The sequence below is a fragment of the Pongo abelii genome, chromosome 14, assembly GCF_028885655.2.
Source record: "Pongo abelii isolate AG06213 chromosome 14, NHGRI_mPonAbe1-v2.0_pri, whole genome shotgun sequence".
Classification (NCBI taxonomy): domain Eukaryota; kingdom Metazoa; phylum Chordata; class Mammalia; order Primates; family Hominidae; genus Pongo; species Pongo abelii.
Genome location: NC_071999.2, coordinates 33,774,009 through 33,795,128, shown reverse-complemented (window position 1 = coordinate 33,795,128; position 21,120 = coordinate 33,774,009). Strand labels below are relative to the sequence as shown.

At 41.7% G+C, this 21,120-nt stretch overlaps 1 protein-coding gene across 4 annotated transcripts in view; it reads right to left on the bottom strand.

Annotated features, from left to right (window-relative positions):
* The window catches only part of MTUS2 (microtubule associated scaffold protein 2), a 688,859-nt gene that overhangs the window by 647,880 nt on the left and 19,859 nt on the right, over nucleotides 1-21,120 (bottom strand). For all 4 annotated transcript variants that reach the window (XM_024257582.3, XM_054528634.2, XM_054528635.2 and 1 more), the window contains exon 2: nucleotides 21,002-21,074. The gene's annotated coding sequence lies outside the window, so the exon portion shown is untranslated. The remainder of the gene's footprint in view (nucleotides 1-21,001; nucleotides 21,075-21,120) is intronic.

Genomic DNA, 21,120 nt, shown 5'->3' with positions numbered 1-21,120 from the left:
CACATGACACTGGGTTTCTCCACCGGTTTCACATGAGGAGTCTGAAAAAGCCAAGACCTGGGTCTCCTTTCCAAATCCCACATTCCAGCCTGGTGATGGTACCTGACATCTCAGGGGTTCTCTGCTCACATCACTTCAGATATTATACTCTTAGGGGGAAGAAAGTCAAACAACCTGATTCCTACAAAAAGCTGGCAAAGGAGTGACTATTAGAAATGCTGCCTCATTTCTCCTGTAGCAATTGAGTCATTTGCATGTTTTCACAGAAAATGAAAATAGTTATCAGGAAAAAAGAAACAACAGTATTTGTTTAAGGGAGGAGGATCCTCAATAAAATCTAGAAATTGTATTTTGATTTTATCTCCAAATGGAAGCTCTCCCTGCAGATGGCAGAACATCATAGCACATGGCAATTAAGCAAATTCTAAATCCATCCTGCCAAAGATTATCTACCACTTTGTCTAACTGATCACAACTAAATGTAATATAAATCAATCCCTCCCTTCAACACTGCCTCAACCCAAGCACAAGGTTCTGCAATAAAAGTAGACAGGATGGAGTGTACTGATCAGTAAGATTAATTCTGAAATAAAACCTAACAATCTGCCTCTCTCTCATATCAGGCCTCAGGGGAAGACGCTACAGGAAGGGCTTCCACCCACCCCCGTCTGTAGATCTTGGTCATCTCTCACAAACCTTGTCCCTGAAAGACATACACATCTCCCATATTCTACCCTTTGTCCTGTATGTTTCTCTGTGCAGCTCCTTAAATAAACACAGCCTTTCTTAAATCAGTCACAGGATGATGTACCCCATCATCCTGCATAAGTTAAATATGTTTTGCAAAAATACAAATTTACCTCTGTCCTTAAGTCTAATAATGGATACTTCTACTCTACACGACACTGAGTTCTGTAAACTCATGAGAGCCTTCATTACTGTAGCTTAGAAAGCCAGCAGATGTCCACACACATAGGGCCTAAGCAGCCAGCACACGCCTAATTCCCCAGTCCTACAAAGTAAAGGAGCATTCAGATAGGGCCAGCTTATGAACGGGGCTGTAAACACATTTTTCCACAGAAGTCACTGGACTGCAAGGATGAGGTCCGTGAGTTAGTCCCCAAAGTTCTTTTGTTCATTACGTCTCTGAAGAACCCAGCCATGCCTGCCCACTGTGGGGATTGTCCTCAGACATCCAACCAGGGACAATGCCACCAGCAGCCCACAGTTCCCACTGGGCCCTAGCCACCCCTGTAGTACCGACCACTGAACAGGGCAACACAGGGTCAAGTCCAGCCTGGTTCTAGCCCCACTGGGCCTCAACTTCTCCTTCTGTAAAATGCAGCTAGCAACACCTAACTCAGGATGTTATGGAGAGAGCAAATGTGATGACTGCACAGGGCCTCCCACGTCATCATCTACTTCCCCCTTTCCCAAAAAGCAGCCTGTCTTGAGTACTTGTCGTCTCCTGCTACCAAATTACTCTTGCTTCCCTTCCTGGGTTACCCAACTTGTTGGCTGTCTTTACCGTCTCCCACTCCTCTCTCCACCTGAGTGGCAGCTCAGTTCAGGGAGTGTGCACTGAAGGAGGAACTGACAGATCTGGCCTCAACTCTAGCTGTCCCGTTTCCTCATCTGGCAAAGCTCACCCTTTATCTGAACTTCATCCCCACCCACTCTGTCACTCATCCAGCTAAATCTTCCCTGTTCTTCTAGATTTTGCAGGAAGCTCCCCGACAAACATACACCCTACTCCCTGTCCCCTCTCCACTCAACAGTCTAAATTAGGGGTTCCTCCTTCATATTCTGTTAAGCCTTGTACATGCCTCTGGAGAAATTAATGCATTCTATTTGAAAGTATATGTCCCCTAAGTGCTAAGTTTGAGGGTGGGGGATAGATGGTGGGCACGTGCTGTAATTTTACTGTCAACTTCCAATGCAGCAAATCTTCAAAACACATTTGATGTTGCCGTAGATAATGACAACGATGTTCTGCCTGTCCTACCTGCCTGGGAGGTAGTGGATGAAGAATGGGAGGAAGGAGAGCCAGGGATAGAGTAGAGATACAAGCTTAAATAACTATATGAAAGAACTCAGCCAACTATTAATTGCTATGCAATTAATATAGTTTTGTCCAGCAGGTCAGTGAAAATGACAAATTTGCAATTCCATGCTTTTTTCTTTAGACATGGGTTTAATTCCTGAGCCATAACCCCAGTATAATATACTTATATAAACTAAAAATCTGATGCAAGGTAGAAAAGTCTTTCAATCCTAGATACCTTCATTCAAGAATCCTTCCTGTAAAATAATTTCAACTTAAGGGAAGATCTACATATCCTGAAACTCCCAAGCATATGAAGACCTAGCTTCTCAAGGAAAGGCACATTCCCACTCATGGGCTTTTCCCTTCTCATTTTTCAATTAGGTCAAATCCCTCTACTTTATATCCAGAGCACCACACTGCTCTCCTGCATGGTACCCAGTTCCGTTGCAATCGTACACTTGTGCTTTTAATGAGATTTAAAACAGCAGGGGCCAAGCATGGCTTTATACACCACAGTGTTCTTAGCGCCCAGTCCAGGACTCAGGGCATGCAGCAGAGACTCAAAAGGATCTCTGGAAAGAATGGAAAGCTAGATGGATGGATAGATGATGATGGGTAATGCTGGAAATACAGAAGTGAACCTGTAAGGTAAGATTCTGCACAGAACACTGGAGCAAACTTGAACATAAGTAGGCATCTCTCCTGACCTTGATTTGTTTATATTCTGATTCCCTAAGTACTTTCTTACACAGTGATCATCAAAGCTCCATTAACATGTCCTTCACTGCTTCCATACTGTTATGTCAAATGTATTTCCATTCCCTTCAGTATTTATTAAAACACTTGAAAAGGGCAGTTCAGTAGTTTGACTTTCAAAACCATTAATTATCTATTTCTGCCTTTTCCCCAAAGGCAGCCTGTTCTCTGGTACTTGCTGCCTCTTGATACGAAAACCCTCTTTCTTCCTGGATACCTCACTCCACATGTGTAGTATCTTTACCTTTTCTTTCAGGAGACAATTTTGTTCTTATCTGAGTCTCTACTCCATTTCCCACATGATATCTTCCTAAAGACTGATCTCTGATCTTCCATCCCTCCAGGAAGTTCATGGGCCCTATGACTTTAGCCTTTCAGATTTTTAAAAAGAAGAATCACTAGTTGGATGGTCAAGTTTCTACATTTAAGAAGGATTGCCTTTGTCTTCTAGAACTATCATCTTCATAAATGTTCTCAGTTGGTACAACATTCCCTGTAAGAAGCCACCAATCCTATACTCGAGATGGCTCTTTGAAACAGTATTAACAGCCACTGTAAATTAAATTTAACCTGTCTTAATACACTCAATGCCAAGGTCTTCCCTTGCCAGGTAAACCAGGCAAATGGGCAATCAGCCCCTTCAGGAAACACCAGCTCCCCACTTCCTTAGAGAGTCTAGGGTGAATGTGCTCAACCGCTCAGATGTTTTGATTCAGTGGCTACGAAGTTGTGTTAGCACGCTATAAATGACAGGAGTCTCTCTCTGCGCAAGTGCCTTGCTTTTTTGGTTTGGAGTTTTAGTGGAGTTTCTTGTGGGAGAGGTTGTATGGATATACTGGAACTTAACAAAATCATAGCAAAAAGCAAACAAAGATGCGAAATAGGACTCTTTATTTTGGCGGGGTGGGGGGGCTTCTGTTCTATGGCCAATGAAAAGTAGTCATTTTTTAAATCCTCCTTAGGCCATTTTCAGTTTTGTTGGCTAGCCATAAATGGACAACTTGATATTCCGTAAACAAATTTGTCAGAGACATTTCCCCAGATAAGCGGCAGAGTTCTGCAAATCTGCAGATGCACACAACTGCAAACATCAGCACCACTGCTGTTGTTGCTGGCAAAGTGACAACAGAAACCCTGTTTCCAACTGATGGCCCATTATTGCTTGGGCTTCCAAGATCCTGCCTGCTTCCCCAGTGGCTCTATCTGTTCAGCCAAGTGCCAGGCCCTTGGAGACACCCAGTCCGACCAGCTATGAACTGCAGCCTCAGGATGTGTCAGACAGAGCATGCATCCCACATTGTTGGCTGCATTTGGGCCTCACCACTGCTAAAAAAGATTTTATGCACAATCTGGGACTTCCCTACATATGCAGCCATCCGTTTACTCAAACAATACTTAGTGTGCCTAAATGTGCAATGTGTCCAGCTTTGCAAGGCAGCAGTCTTCAAACTGGAGCACACACACACATTTCAAAGGTGCTCATTTTAAGGGAATTAGTTTACAGAACCTTATATTCTATTTGCACTTTTTCCTAAAATTCTTCTGCCTGGGAACATCTTTTCTCTCACAACTACGCTTCTTCTGTTTCTTAAAGAGAAGAATACCCCTCACACATCCTGAATCTTTCCAGGGTACACAGATGTGGGGTATAAAACCTTCCAGTGACAATCATAAGAGAAACGCAAATCAAAACCACAATGAGATACCATCTCATGCCAGTCAGAATAGTGATTATTAAAGTCAAGAAACAACAGATACTGGTAGGGCTGTGGAGAAATAGGAATGCTTTTACACTGTTGGTGGGAATGTAAATTAGTTCAACCATTGTGGAAGACAGGATGGTGATCCCTCAAAGACCTAGAACCAAAGAACCAAAAATACCATTTGACCCAGCAATCCCATTACTGGTATATACCCAAAGGAATATAAATCATTCTATTATAAAGATACATGCATGTGTATGTTCAGTACGGGACTATTCACAATAGCAAAGACATGGAATCAACCCAAATGCCCATCAATGATAGACTGGATAAAGAAAATGTGGTACATATATACCACGGAATACTATGCAGCCATAAAAAGGAATGAGATCATGTCCTTTGCAGGGACATGGGTGGAGCTGGAAGCCATTATCCTCAGAAAACTAACACAGTAACAGAAAACCAAACACCACATGTTCTCACTTATAAGTGGGAGCTGAACAACGAGAACACACAGACACAGGGAGGGGAACGACACACACTGGGGCCTGTCAGTAGTGGGGCAGTCTAGCAGGAGGGAGAGCATCAGGATAAATAGCTAATGCATGCTGGGCTTAATACCCAGGTGATGGGTTGACAGGTGCAGCAAACCACTATGGCACACATTTACTTATGTAACAAACCTGCACATCCTGCACATTTACTTATGTAACAAACCTGCATATCCTGCACATTTAAAAAAATGACTAGTGCCTGTGAGATGATAGAATTATGCTACTAAAGAATGATCTATTAAAATTTAAAAAAACCCTTCCAGTGACAAAAGCACAATTCGTATTGGCATATCAATAAAGATTGGTATATTTATCTGTTGGGATCTAACCAAAAAAGAATGAATCTACTTTATTTGGCACAGAGGGAATTACTGCAGGGAACTGACTAAACCAGTGAAGGAAGAGCTGGTAAACCAGTTGGGAACCTTGGAGAAACACCAAGATGAGTAAGGGCTGGAAGCTAGCACCACCCCTGAGCTAAAGGGACAAAAGGAGTGGATGTGTCACCAGAGCATCCCCAGGAGGGAGCTGGAACCACCATGAGCCCATCCAGTGGGAGCTAGAACTGCCAGGAGACTAAGCCGCTACTGGACGCACCACGGAAGTCAGGGAGAGGGAGGGAAGACATTCTCTGGCTCCTCCCACTGAGAGCCTCTCAAATTACCCAGTGATCAGATTCTACTGCCTAGACTGAAAAGAGGGATATAGCTGGTTTTATTTCTTAAATGTCAATGTTTACAACAACCTAGGGATTACTTTGTAACTTTTAAAATTTATGATAAACCAATGGAACTTTTAAAAATCGGCAGGTATACATTATTTTTCAAGGCTTTTTAGGAGGTACATGAGCAAAAGTTTAAAGATCTCTGTGCTGGGAAATACAAAGATAGAGAAGAGCTATCCCTCCCTCAATGTGTTCACGGACTAACAAGGCAGAGGGGAAAAGGCAAAACTGAACGGTGGTTCCTGAGAGGGCTTCACATTCAGACAACCCTTACAAATCTTCTGGGAGGCAAGGATTGCTGTCTCTGTTTCACAGATGTGGGAACAGAATCTCAGCAGGTCATTAAGCTGCCCAAGGCCAAGTCTGTAAGCAACATAACTAGAAGTAAAAATCAGACATCTTTAGTTCCACAATTTCTTGTGGAGAGAAATGACTCCCTGGTTTCAGATGCACAGAAGCAGCATCCTTGTAAAATATTCCCTAAAGGAGTGTTTCCCAGACTGTAATGTGCATACAAATGACCTCGGATTCTTGTTGAGATGCAGATTATGATTCCAGAGGTCTAGGGTGAGTCTTGAGATTCTGCATCTCCGAAAGGTTCCCAGCTGATGCCTCATTCGCAGACCACGCTTTGAATAGCAAGTCCCTCAAGCAGTGGACACTAAGCTTTCTTGAGTGGACACCCCTAACTGTAAGAAGCTTTGAGCATGCATCCCCCAATACAAGTGTACTTGTTTATTCATGCATTGTAGATTACATGTATTCTGACCAGTAACTACTATAACAAGCCATCCTATACAGATAGCACAAGATACACTGTTATAATACTAGCTATGAATCCGTATTTCAAATAATCTTCTTGATGATCTTGAATTCCTTGGCCAACTTCTTATATAGCAGGATTAAGTTATCATTTGTTTTTATTTGGCTAAGGGAATTCTCACACAAACAGCAGCGGAAAGAATATAAATTCTGCCATCTCTTTGATGCTCATTTGCACTTTTACTTTTTAACATGATGGTCAATCTCTGGTTTTTAAGCCACTTCTGTATTTTGCGAAGGTCAATTTGGTTATAACTAGATAATGTAATTTGTAAATCTACTTAATCCCATACACATATGCAGCAAAAAGGACAAGGGTATGAAGGTGTCACTGTTTCCGCTCCACGCAATGGACCTTCTACCAGCTGCCTCAAGACACCTCGGTTCAGAGCCTTACAGGTTGCCCAAGTGAGGCCATCTCTGTCAGTCCTTATAGCAAAATATAATAAAACCTTAGTTTCTGTCTCATCAGCCACCCCCAGCAGAATTTTAGGAGCCTCCAAGGCATCCACTCCGGCCACTGCCATTCTAGAGAAGAGGAATATGTAACCAGTAGGAACATGGAGAACAAGAGATCACTTTCACAAGTCAATGTGCTGCTGCTTTCAGGATCAAATACATTTTCATAAAGTTAACAAATACACCATCAGTGGAGAAAACATTTTAGATGGGACTTTTTACCTCTTGAAAATTAAACTCCCCTCCTACCACACATTCATACACTGAACTGTCTCCTCCCTTTCCCACTTTTCAAGATTTGAATCTCTTCCAACCAGATCCAACATGAAGGCATTTCAGACAACAGAACATTTAAGTAACTGTTAATTAGAATACAATCTCAGACCTTTTTCAGATCATCAGATGCCATCCATCCATAGGAATTCTGCATGAAAGTTTTTTCCAAGGAATATATGTATGTATGTATTTAAGATAGAGGCTCGCTCCGTCACCCAGGATGGAGTGCAGTGGTGTGATCTGCAACCCAAGTTCAAGCAATTCTCCCTCCTCAGCCTCCGGAGTAGCTGGAACTACATGGGTGTGCCACCATACCTGGCTAATTTTTGTATTTTTAGTGGAAACGGGGTTTCACTATGTTGCTCAGGCTGGTCTCGAACTCCTGACTTCAGGTGATCCACCCACCTTGGCCTCCCAAAGTGCTGGGATTATGGGCATGAGCCATTGTGCCCAGCCTTTTTCCAAGGAATTTAAAAATTCTGTAAGTTAGTGTTGCTCAGAAACAAATACATTTTTAGCCTCTCAAAATAGAGTCTTGGAAGATCATTAGCCTCCCTTTTCACAAACTGTTGAAGACAGACCTCCCAGCTACTGTCCCCACACCATGTCTGTATTACTTTCACTCACTTTTTCTTCTAACAGATATTTAATGAGTGCGTCCTGTATACCAGATCCCATCCAAGGTGTGGGGAAATAGTGGAGAATAAGAGCCATACAGTCATCCTCCCAGAGCTTCCATTCCAACTGGAGAGACAGATGAACAAAGGAGTATGTAATGTAGGGAGAATGCTCTGAAGAAAATAAGTCAGAATAAAAAGGGCAGGGAACACAGGGGCACCAGATAGTGTGATCAGGTGAGGCCCCTCTGAGGACGGACATTTGAGCAGGTGGAGAAGAGCCAGCCCTGTGCTAAATAGGAGGAAGTAATCCTGCAAGCAAAGGGCATGGCAAGTGCAACCCCTGAGACAGGAAAGTGACTGACGGTCTAAGAACAGCAAGGAGGCATCAGGAGCGAGAGGGGAGGGAGACAGATGTGGGGTTCAAGTCCTGGTGTGATGGAAAGCAAGTGTGAACAGGACAGTGCTATCATCTCATTTAGGTTTTAAAGACTCACGCTGGCTACTGTGTAGAGAGTAGACTCCAGGAGGGAAGAGTGGAAACAGCACACACCTACAGTGCCACCTGCTCCAGGAAGTGGTGCCCCAGGCCAAGCTGGGCGCTAAGTCCTACTCAAGTGCTCCTACCCACTCAGATACATCCCACAGGGCCAGGGGTGGAAAGTGACACTTCGGGGATCCTCACTTGCACAAGCCCCTTCAACATACACATTCATCTCTCTACCAGGTGCTCCTTTAGTAATTTTGCATATTTTTTAAGGAGGGCCTCTGGAACTGTGCGTGCTTCAGGACCCTGGTCAGAGTTCTTGTCAACAGGTACCAGAAGTACCGGATCTATAGTCATCTATATTTCCTCTTAGACTCTAAGTGCCTGGAGGGCAATGACCATATCATACATATCTTCGTATCTCTGACATCTGCATAGTGCCCTCTATGTTGTAGTCACTCAGTACATATTTTCTTAATTATTTGCATATACATGTGATGATTTGTTTTTGAAACAGGTACTCTGATTCCTTTTCTTTGTAGATCAGCCAATGCCATGGCTTTGGGAACCACTGGTCACTTACAATGAATTCCATCATGGTCAATGGACAAATGTATGTGCTTACATAATGGCATTTAAAAACACAATTTTGAATGTTTCAGAATCACCAGGCCTGCATTTGAATTATGCGAATGTTACAGATTTCTTATTTCTCTTAGGTCCACTCCAGATATTTTTATCACTTTTCTCTACTTCCTATACCAACATAAGTAAAGGCCTTACTGCTAAAAAAACAAGACAAAATAGAGCATAGAGACAGCCCTCAGAGACACCTCAAAGCCTCACAGAATAAACAAGCTTCAGGCAAGAACAAGCTTCCATCCTTTTCAGAATATGTTTTAACTTGCAAATAAATGATCATCCTCATTTAACAGCGATATTCCCCTCCTTTCTGGCAACTGAGAGATACACTCAGCTGCACACAAAAAGGGGAAATTTTCATCTAAAAATAAATGAAACCATGGTAAACAGGCAACTGAATTCTGAATGCAAAAATCAAGGTAAATTTTCTCTACCCAATGATCTCATATGAATAGAAAACAAGTGATTGTAATAAGAACAGGTATAATAATGAAATTTTATACCCAGCATGAGATTTTAATTTTAATATATCTGTCTGAGTTTTGCTAGAAAATGAATCAACTGTCTAAAGACCAGTCTCCAGGATGGTTTAGAGACATACTTAAGACATCCTGCACAAAGAATGAAAGTTCTAACAAAATTAAACTTCATTTTTACAAGTCCCTTCTCCCTCTGCTGTTTAACACTTTAATGTTAAGCATACCCTCTGGGCAATTTATGTTTTTAATATTGCTCTTGTAAATAGAGTTGATCAGAACTCACTGCTGCTGGGAATTCTACGCAATATTGCTAAGTTCTGAGTTGAATCTAGAGAGAGGGTGCCTGGTGAGACTGACAGAATGCCTAGCCCAGCAGGGCTGTCGCTGGCCAATTAGCCAAGCTTGGCCCCTCTCCCTGAACTTGCCACGAGCCAAGATCAGAGCACAAGAGACACACACACCTTCCATGTTGTATCTGAACCCTGAGAAAACAGGGCTGGCTTTATTCCACTTGTGTCCAAAAACTGGGATGGGGCCCTATACAGAGGGGAATGTATCTCTGTCTAATGTCAGGATGACATTTACATTTTTGTCTATTTCTTGAGTTTGTGGACAATATAAAAGTACTCCTTCAGGTCCCTTTCTTTGTCCAGGTAAGTACTATCAGAACCTTCAAAGGCACCTTATACCAACGAGCAGACTACTGTGTGCAGCCTGTGGCAGGCATCCATCCAATGGGCCCTGATGAACCAAAGGGAGATGCTCTCCCATCCTTACAGCCTGTTCCAAAAACCATGAAAAGATGCATTTGTCCCATTCATCGTTTCGAAGCACCTGAGGTTTCTATAGAATGGAATCTGATAAACCATGACAGTACCTTGTTTCCTGGATTTGGAGGGGGTAAGAGAGGGGGAAATCAGATTGTTAAAAACTTTTTATGCAAGAAAAACTTGGGAAGGGTTTCATACAGGCTGCTGAACTTGAGCTGAGTCTTGGAAAACTCAGAGGTAGAGAGGAGCGGGAAAACAGCATTCTAGACAGAAGAACGTAATGGGCAATGAGAGAGAGGCAGCACAAGGCATGTTTAGAGGAGAAGCAGGAAAGTCTGGCTGGAGCAAAGGGTTCAAGCAGGAAAACGGTGAGAGAGAAATTGGGAAATCAAGCACTTGGCTTTCCCAGCAAAGCCACCACAGATGGCATCCATGGGGCAGTGCAAGGTAATTTCTGAGCTGGCTGTAGTTATATCTGTCTGTGCCCCTAGCCGCAGGTAGTGCTGCTGTGAAGCTCAGTTTCTAGTTCCTCTAAGGACTCTGTATGATGCCCACTTATTTTCCTATTACAGGTTTGTGTTGAGTTTGCTTTTTGGTGCAGCTGTTTGCTTAGAGCATATTCCTCTGTGGCTGTAGACCAACTGGGCTTTCATGAACTTCTGCCGTGTTTTTGCCTGTTCAGCTTTGCAAACAAGCTGATACTAGAGTTGATGACTTTCTATCTTCTCCCTCTTAGAGATCCAGGTGTCTTATTTTTACTGACCTAACACTTGCTTTGAATCTTTGAAATAACCCTCATAAACTCCGGCACATATTTTCCATTTATCTAACTCTGAAAGTACAAGAGGAGTGTTTGGAAAACAAATAAAATGCTATTATCTTCAGGAATATATGCGCTTATGCATTCAACAAACAAATACATATGAATTGTGGACTAGGTTACAGGGTCTGTGCTAGACACTTGGGATACACTAGTAAAGCTCTCCAAAACATGCTAAGTGATCATCAAAACTATTCATCTGATGGATTAAATCATAACAAGGCTGTTTTAAGAAGACCATGCAGCAATATAGGCTATTCATCCAGACCGGGGTTTCTCAACTCTGGCACTACTGGCATTTGGGGTCGTAAGATCCTTTGTGGGGAACCATCCTATGCATTACAGGATGATGAGCAGCATCCTTGGCCTCTACCTGTTAGATGCTAGTGGCACAGTGTCCCCAGTTGTGACAGCCAAAAATGTCTCCAGACATTGCCAAACGTCCACTGGGAGAGTGGGCAAATCCTTGTAGGTTGACATTGAGACCATTCGGGCCAAAAATATCTCTTCGTCAACAGCAGAGGGATTGGCAGGGAATAGGGTGGGGCTAGAAATATCAATTATTATTATAAAGTGATAACAGGAATGTTTACTGAAAGACTCTTCTAAGTTAATTTTCTTTGAAACTCAATAATCACACCCCTTGTTACTGAAAATACTTCTGAAATATTCATCTCTTTTCCTACCACACTAGATACCACTCACACACCAGGTACCACTAACATTCCAACAAGTTTGTTTTTATTATTTATCATATAATGTAATCCTTTTGACTATTATCGTTCTTATGGTATCTAATACTATTTTTCAGAACAGCAATTATTGTCATAAAATACTACAGATATAAAACATCACAATCAAACCAATATTGGCTGACCCCCATACATATGAACCAGGAATGGCCTAGGAAGGATGGAGAAAAGGGGCTTGTGAGTCCCACTTCTGTGTTTCCCCATTAACATTCCTTTAAACTATTTTTTTGAAGTTGTTTGTATATTGGGCTATCCCAATAGATAGTAAATTCTTGGAAAGATAGTAAATTCTTGGAAAGCAGAAACCAAAGTTTATTCCTTCTGACGTTCTCAGCATCTGGCACAGTGACTATCACAAAGCAGGCATTCAATATATACATATCCATATATACATATATATCCATATACATATATATATACACATATACATATATATATATCCATATACATCTATATATATATATATATATATCCATCTCTGAACTAGAAAAGGAGGGTGTGACAGGAAATGTGGATAAAACATGTAGTGTGGGATGGGTCTTATATTCCTGCTAAGAAATTGGGGCATTATCCTGCAGATAAGTGTATAGGGAGGTCAGATGACAGGAGGGCTGAGCCTGGCCAAGGCAGAAAGCCCTGGTAAAAGCCCACCTGTGACAGTGAACTCCCCTTCTTCCCGCTCTCCTCCCAAGCCTACTCCCCTACTCCCAAGCCTTCTCCCCTACTGCCCTTCTTCCCACTCTCCTCCCAAGCCTGAGCTTTGCATAACGTGGGCGCCCAGAGGCTGCATCTATGTGAGGTCCATCCAGCATCAGGGAGCATAACTCTGAGACAGCATCAGTCTTCAGGGCTGCTGCATGGTTTCCTTGGACAGTGCCCTAGCAAGACTTGAGACCAGCCAGGAGATGGGCCTGGGAGGTGATGAAAAAGCCAAGAATGAAACAAAGTCTGGGAAGATGCTATCAAGAGAGTCACAGATGGAAGAACTAGGCCACACAGGAAAGGAAATGAGGCCTTCCCTGCAAAACCACCCTGCCGACTCCTTATCAATTTGCCAGAGCCACAACAAGACAGAGGATGCAGTGGAAATTGATAGGCAAGGGGGAGAGGTACAAAATCACAATAAGTTATCCTCAGTGTCCTCTAGACGAATCCAGGCCTGACACTCCACTGAGCCCCATTTCTAGAGATCCTCTTGCCTTTTCCTTTGGACTACTCCCCTCCCTCTTCCTTTGCACTGAGGAACCCAAAATCAGAGCTCCTATGCTCTGTGTCCCCCTATCTGGGAGGCAAAAACTTAGACTCCACCCTCATCCTCACCTTCTCATTTGCACTGGAACCAACAAGAAGAATTCAAGGGGCCAAAAAAAAACCTCAAGTGATACTGACTTTATTGTCAGAAACTCTATATTGTTCATGCCTATTTGAGTATCTTCCCACTTTGTCAAAAATAATTACCTTAGGTGATCTTCTGGCAGGCTTCTCTTGCCATCCTAAATACAATACAGCACACTGGCTCAGCCAGAACCTAAAGAGGACATGAACTCTTCCACATCACCCCCAATTAAAGCTATGAGAACCACAAACAATGAACCCGGACCTCTGTACTTTGCTCAGAAAATCCTCATTGATTCACCAAGTATTTATGTATCCCATTATGTGTAAGACACTTTGCCAAATAATACTGGGAATGAATAAGACATGGATTACACCACTGAAGAAGCATAGAGCCCAGTAAGGAAATATGTCTGTTCACAAATAACTATAATACAAGGTACAGGGATGCATGAGGTATGAAAAATCGCTGTGGAGCTAGGACAAATTAGTGAGTTTCATAGACTATCAATTTTGTTATGTTTGCCTTTGAGAAGGAAGATGAGTCCTGATACCCTCTTCCTATTAAGATTCATTGTTTCGTTAAGAGCGCATTTTCTTCCTAAATGAAAGACTACTTTGTTTTCTGAATGCATATACAAGAACTGCTTCTACATGAAGCGGAAGAAAACATGAGTTCTTCTGACAAACAGTCTATTAAAAATGCACCGTAAGTGGCATATTATTTGCACATCTATAATAGTCTGTGGAGATTAACCTGTCCTGATAATTGAATTTCTCCTAAAGAGGGAAGAAGAAAACTACATTTAAAAGACACACACAGCTTTTGACTTGATGGACTGAGAAGTATATCTGTATGTCCTGGTGGATGTTAAAACGCTTGAGTGAACTGAAATGCCTCTTAGAACTTATAATTAGCCAAGTGTTTTCAATATAATTCTTTTGTGTTGTTTAGTTATTACAGAGACCTGACAATTCCTTTAAACTCCAAAGAGAGAGCTGCCCTGGATTGGGAGACCTCAAAAACTTAGTTTAGATTTCCCCCGTGGTCTCTCACATGGGTTCCATATTTAAGAAATGTTCGTTCATTAACAAACTAGTTCAGATCAGTGCAGCTATGTAAATGCCTAAACACGATCCACAGTGCCAGGCTATAACTCGAGCAGCTCTACTTTCTTACAGGACTCTGTTTAATATGCCCTATTCTGAAGGAGGAATATATATTTTCTTTTTCTTAAGAAAAAAACTGCATATATGTTTTTAAGAAAAGCAGTTAAATTAGCAAGTCTAGTAATGTCAAGTTCTTAAAGGAGACTTAAATGAGGCTTCATTTGGAAGTGAGAAGCAACATTTACTTTGTGGCAGGCACTGTTATATTATTGAGTGCTCTCCCTTCTCATTTCATGTAATCCTTACAGAGCTGCAAGCCAGGTACCATCCCCTTTTAAGGTAAGGAAACTGTAACATAAGTAAAGTCACACACTAAAAAATGCCAGAGCTGAGACATGACCCAGAGTGTCACCAAAGTCTACATCGTCCTTCTTTGTGGCTATCTGATGACTTACGTACCCTCTTATTCTGAGCAACATGTATAGCAAGTTGTCTAGGTTAAAAAAAAAAAAAAAAAAGCAGAGAGGGAACATAACAGGGACCTCTACCACAAAGCCAGTCCTTCCATTAAGTAAGTTTTACACCATAAAGGATATTTTTTTCCTTCCAGTTTCTTAAATGAAGTGTCTCTCCTTGATCTCTCAATATGTTTCTGCTGCTGAAAGAATAAGCAAAAGACTAGGTAAATCTTGTTTCCCTTTCAGATGAAAGAAAAAGAATTCTACTTCCCAGAGACACAAGCTTCAAATTGCTTCATTCATTCCAGAAACATTTCCTGAGTGTTCAATGCACGTTAGGCATTTATTGGTCAAAGTGTCAGGAAAATGGTAGTGAATAAACAGACAAAATCCCCACCTTTGTGAAGTTTACATTCTAGTCACAAGTGGAATCTACAGCAGAAAGATTAGAAAATGTTGCTAGCCAGGAGCAGGGGCTCACGCCTGTTACCCCAGTGCTTTGGGAGGCGGAGGCAGAAAGATGGTTGTTTGAGATCTGCTTGAGCAACACAGCGAGACCCCATCTCTACAAAAATTTAATAAAAAAAAAAAATTGGCCAGGCCTGGTGACACCTGCCTATAGTCTTAGCTTCAAAAGCCTGAGATGGGAGGACTGCCTGAGCTCAGGAGTTCAAGGTTACAGTGAGCTGTGATCACACCAACACACTCCAGCCTGGGTGATAAGGTGAAATCCTGTCTCTAAAAAATAAATTAATTAATAAGTAAATTAAATTAAAGTTTTAAAAAAGAAATGCTGGCCAGGCACGGTGGCTCATGCCTGTAATCCCAACACTCTGGGGAGCCAAGGCGGGCGGATCTCCTGAGCTCAAGAGTTCGAGACCACCCTGGGCAACATGGGTGAAACCCTGTCTCTACTAAAATACAAAAAAATTAGATGGGTGTGGTGGTGTGCGCCTGTAGTCCCTGCTCCTCAGGAGACTGAGGCATGAGAATTGCTTGAGCCTAGGAGGCGGAGGTTGCAGTGAGCCTAGATCATGCCACTGCACTCCAGCTTGGACTACAGAGTTAGACTCTGTCTCTCTCTCTCTCACACACGCACACACACACACTCACACACAAATGCTGCAGACCCCTTCCTCCCTCCCCATGTGCCAAAGCTGCTCCCCAAGCCATGTGGGGTGGACAAGTACTTCTGAAAAGGCCTTTCTCCTATCCTGGCATCTAAGAGAAATATCCCCATATTAGCAACTGAACATTAAATACACACACACGCACACATGCACACACACACACACAGCATTTTAAAAATCTGTACGCTAAGTACAATGAATAACAACTACATAAATATGACAAAGAATTAAATACAAAATCTCTTTCAGGCAAAAGCAGACATTAAAAAGCCATTTTTAAAATGTCATTTAATTCATTCTCCTATCTCCTAGACAGAACCAAACTCAACCTTCAAAAGAAGAACTATAAATGATCTCCCTATGCAAACTCCCCAGCTTCTGCCCCAGGAAATCACGACCAAATGGCTGATGTCAGCTCAGGTTCTCAGTGCTTCTACGAGGAGAGGGCAGAAATTCACATTGTATTAAGAATGTGCACATTGAAGCAATAACTCATACAACATTTGAATAATTACCCATTCATTTTGAATTATTCTGTAATTCCTGTGATAATTTCAAATATGATGAACTCCTTTGACATAATATGAGTACCACAGGAACTTTTCCAGGATTCTCATTGTAATTCATCATTAACTGGATGCATGTTCAAATATTACACAGCTCCCCGCTATCTGCTTCTAATAGCAGGAGCAAAGCCATTTCGTTTGCCTACTGGCATGCTTACCCAGTTAATTTCCAAAGACGACACAGTGCCAGCATGACCCAGCCCCCGTGTGTGCCCTGATGACCTAGTTTAATAAAACCTGGCCTCATATCAAACAGATCACAGGTTTAATTCCTGGCTACAGCAGCTATATAACAGTACATACAAGAGACTGGTACAGGTTAAATTGCACAGTCTTATGCCTCATTTAATAAAGGACAACAAAGAAGCTTACATGGTTTCTATCATCTTAAGAGAATGCCCATGTGACATTTACTGAATCCACCAGTCCCTTTATCCCAATAACCAACATACTAAAATTCTGGGCTCTGGAGCTATGAATTTAAATATTAAAATGTGTTTGGTCTTTTTTTTCCTCCTGTGTTTTCTGCCTAAGGAAAAAGATGAATTAGGGAAAGGATTAACCTTACCCTGCCTCAAAAAACAGACTTTGTGACCCCAGTGCTTCTAATCCATTCTTGAGGATAATTTTATTTTTTTATTTTTTTTTTCTTTTATTATTATTATTATTATTATTATACTTTAGGTTTTATGGTACATGTGCGCAATGTGCAGGTAAGTTACATATGTATACATGTGCCATGCTGGTGCGCTGCACCCACCAACTCGTCATCTAGCATTAGGTATATCTCCCAATGCTATCCCTCCCCCCTCCCCCCACCCCACAACAGTCCCCAAAGAGTGATGTTCCCCTTCCTGTGTCCATGTGTTCTCATTGTTCAATTCCCACCTATGAGTGAGAATATGCGGTGTTTGGTTTTTTGTTCTTGCGATAGTTTACTGAGAATGATGATTTCCAATTTCATCCATGTCCCTATTTTAAAGCAGAAAATAAGATGTACACATTGCTGGGTTCCTTCACATTCTCCAAATCTGAGGATATTTCAATGACTTAGATACTTCTGAATCACATGTAGAAAAAAAAAACCATAACCTTCAGGAATCTCTCAGGTCTCTGGGAAACCAATTGCAACCAACAATCCCCTCACATCTCATTATGCGGCACAAATTTAGTTCTAGGATTCCCCTGGCCTTGTTCAGCTGGTGTCCTCTAATGATAGAATTATCTGCTCAATTTTAAAGCAGCTCTGGGGGATGAGACAGGCTGGTCTAAAATGCATAGTATTTGAGAAATGAAAAAGATATTGAAGAGTAGAGCCAGTCCGGATCCAAGGAGACTGGAAAGCCTAGTGGCAACAGGCATGTCTGGCTACATTAGCTCCATCCTTCACCTCTCAGAGCTGTAAAATAAGAGCCATGGCAGCACTTGCCCCAGACGGGGTTCTGAGGAGCCAATGAGATAATGAGTGTTGGGCTCAGCACAGTACTGAACTAGGAGCACCCACTGTATGTGGCTGTTACTAGCATCTGCACAGGGTAAAGTCATTCCGTCCCATTAAGCACACATCAAGCACATGGTGCTCTATACCTAATCTAACATTCATTGCAGGAAAACCCACTAACTCCCCTTTTTCAAAAGCTATGCTATCCTAAATCTCTCTTGCTGCAGAGTATATACATCTTTACAGAATCATCATAAAGGATCTCTTCTTTAAAATAATGAGGACAACTATTTGAACCATACAGCGATAAATTATTTCAATCCAAAAATCATGAAGTTTCAGGACAGTGAGAATACCAGATCATCATCAAACCTATCATTCTGTTTCATTTTAATATTCATTAAGCCAGTGTTTTCACAAATATTCCCTCTGTGTTTTCTAATAAGGAATATCATTCTCTCTACTGAAAGATAAGGATACATGAAACTCAAAATTATTAGCTCAGTATCACAGCTGCCAAACATCAGATCCAAAGTGTCTTCATATTCTCACTCCCCTTGGTGTTCCACAGTCAAGGATAATGTCCACAAAGTAGACAGACAGCTAAACAACTGCAGGGGTGGGAGGAATTAACTGATCTAAGTCTTCTTTATCTGGTTTCCCTTTTTCCTTCTGCTTCCTCCACTCATTAAAAAAAAAATCTACATTTTTTTCTTCAAAACATAGATCATTTGTGTGTTGGGGGAGCAGAGGAGAGGTCGTTTTAGATGTAAACAATACTGGGGCCTTTTGCCCTAAATCTCATGAATGGTGTTTGTAATCAATCATGTTTCTGTGTTTCTGTATTCAGAGTATCAAATCCTCCACCATATGCATAGAGGGGAATTGGGGAGAAGGGGATAAATGATACAATAGGAAAACAAACTTTGGCCGGGCGCGGTGGCTCACGCCTGTAATCCCAGCAGTTTGGGAGGCCAAGGCGGGCAGATCATGAGGTCAAGAGATCGAGGCCATCCTGGCCAACGTGGTGAAACCTCATCTCTACTAAAAATACAAAATCTAGCCAGGCGTGGTGGCACGCATCTGTAATCCCAGCTACTCAGGAGGCTGAGACAGAAGAATCACTTGAACCTGGGAGGCGGAGGTTGCAGTGAGCCGAGATCACGCCACTGCACTCCAACCTGGGCGACAGAGTGAGACTCCGTGTCAAAAAAAAAAAAAACAACAACAAAAACACACACACACACAAAGAACTAACTTTGCATTACCACAAAGAGGAGGCCCCTTGAATATCCCTCTGGTCAATTTGTCTCCAGCACCCAAGAAACCAAAAGCTTTTACTTAGGCCACATACTTTGTGTCCACAGCCTGGCATCTTTTCCATCTGTCATCTCTTCCTTCTCATGTCTTCAGCACTACAGTGGCAGCTACCAACGTTCCGGCCACTCCAGTGGCCACCACCATCCTCACCACCCCACAACCTCCACAACTTTCACCATGACTCCAACTACCGTGACTGCCACATCCACCTACTTACACTATGACTTTTTCCCGTATCTGTTCTAATTTCCTCAATAACTTTTCAATCACCAGTCACATACTCCACCTGTAGCCCCTAAATCTGGCCCCAAAGTATTGCCACATCCCACTTAGCCTGCATTTGTCAACCAATGTCTATCAAATACACATTAACAGCAACATCATAGCTTTCTGTTTCATCAGAAGATTAATTACAAAAATTTGTAAGTAATGAAGAACCATCCATTATGAATACACTCGACATTCTGAAGGCAAATCTCTTTTACTGGGAAAAACAGTCCAAGTTTAAATCGTCTTTGAGAACAAGGACATCACACAGGTGGTGGTCTATAGAATGAAGCTTTCATGATTAAAGTAGGGCGAATCCGAAAGCACATACTATAAATCAGCACATGGCAGAAACTCAGTCATAAATTTAGTTTAAAGCACACTTTAGGTGTTTCTTTCCTAGTTTTAGCCCTAGAAAGCTCAGGCTACCCTTCTGGGACCCCAAACCTATAGCTACTGTGCTTCTGGTAAGTTTCTTTCGAGCCACCCAAGTTTCTAATCAAAGCCAAACCTCAAACCTCAAACTCTTGTTTCTATCTTCTGTCCTCTATGACCAGACCTTAATAAAAAGTGTCCCTTCCTTAGAGTCTATCATGAGTTGAATCCCAACAAGGCAGAGCCAACTTGCCAGTTGCTCAGGTTGTGCACTGTGGAAGAGCACCATGTTTACGGAGGCATCAGTCTCATCATGAGCATCTCTCTACTCGTTTAAAAGCTGTTTGTATTTTTATTAAAACTTTGCTGATTTAAAGATGGGTAATTTGATTATTTATATTACAATTTTCCAGCACATGGCAATAAAATGTCTTGTTCTAAAAATCAGTATAGCTGAATAATTTCCCATCAGATGGAAGTGAATGTCTTACAGAGGGGTGCCTTTGTCTAATTTGCACAAAGCGCCATATGGGCTAGCAGCAGCCCTCAGAAAAGCTTCCCTCAAATGTTTTAAGCTTTCTGTGGTCTTGGCTGTTCACTAAAGCTTCTGCTCTTAGTTTAATGGACTGTTTGCACTGCATTCACTTTTTTCCTCCCAGTCTGGTCGTCTTCTCTCAGTAACTTCAGTTATCAAGCACGTCGCCTACTTAAAGCTCGTGTCCTATGTCTGTCCATTAATATTACTAAACACATGCTAGCAATAACATGACCCTTTGTTACAAAAGATTAATTACTACTAAGTAAGAGGTGTCAATTCTAAACACCCCCTACAAATTTAAAATCACTAACACGTTACTTGAACTCAGTCAATATCTAACTAGATTCCTCACAGCTTTAAAAAAAAAAACAAATTAAGCTTTCATATAATTTATTTTCATTGACTTCTTTCACTAATAATATCACTTATTAAAAAAAAAAAACTACCACCAGCTATTTACCTTGAGTATAAGGAAGTAAACAACATTTGAGAGACAATCACAGGCCCAAATAGAATGGAATAATAAATCAGGTAGAAATCCACATGAACTCACCCTGCTCCCCAGAAAATGAGTTTTACTGCCATTGGTGACAATTGGCCCTAGTAAACAATCCAGCTGTGGAAACCTTAAAAAGAAAAAGATATAGGAAAATTTAGAAGGAGAAAGATTCA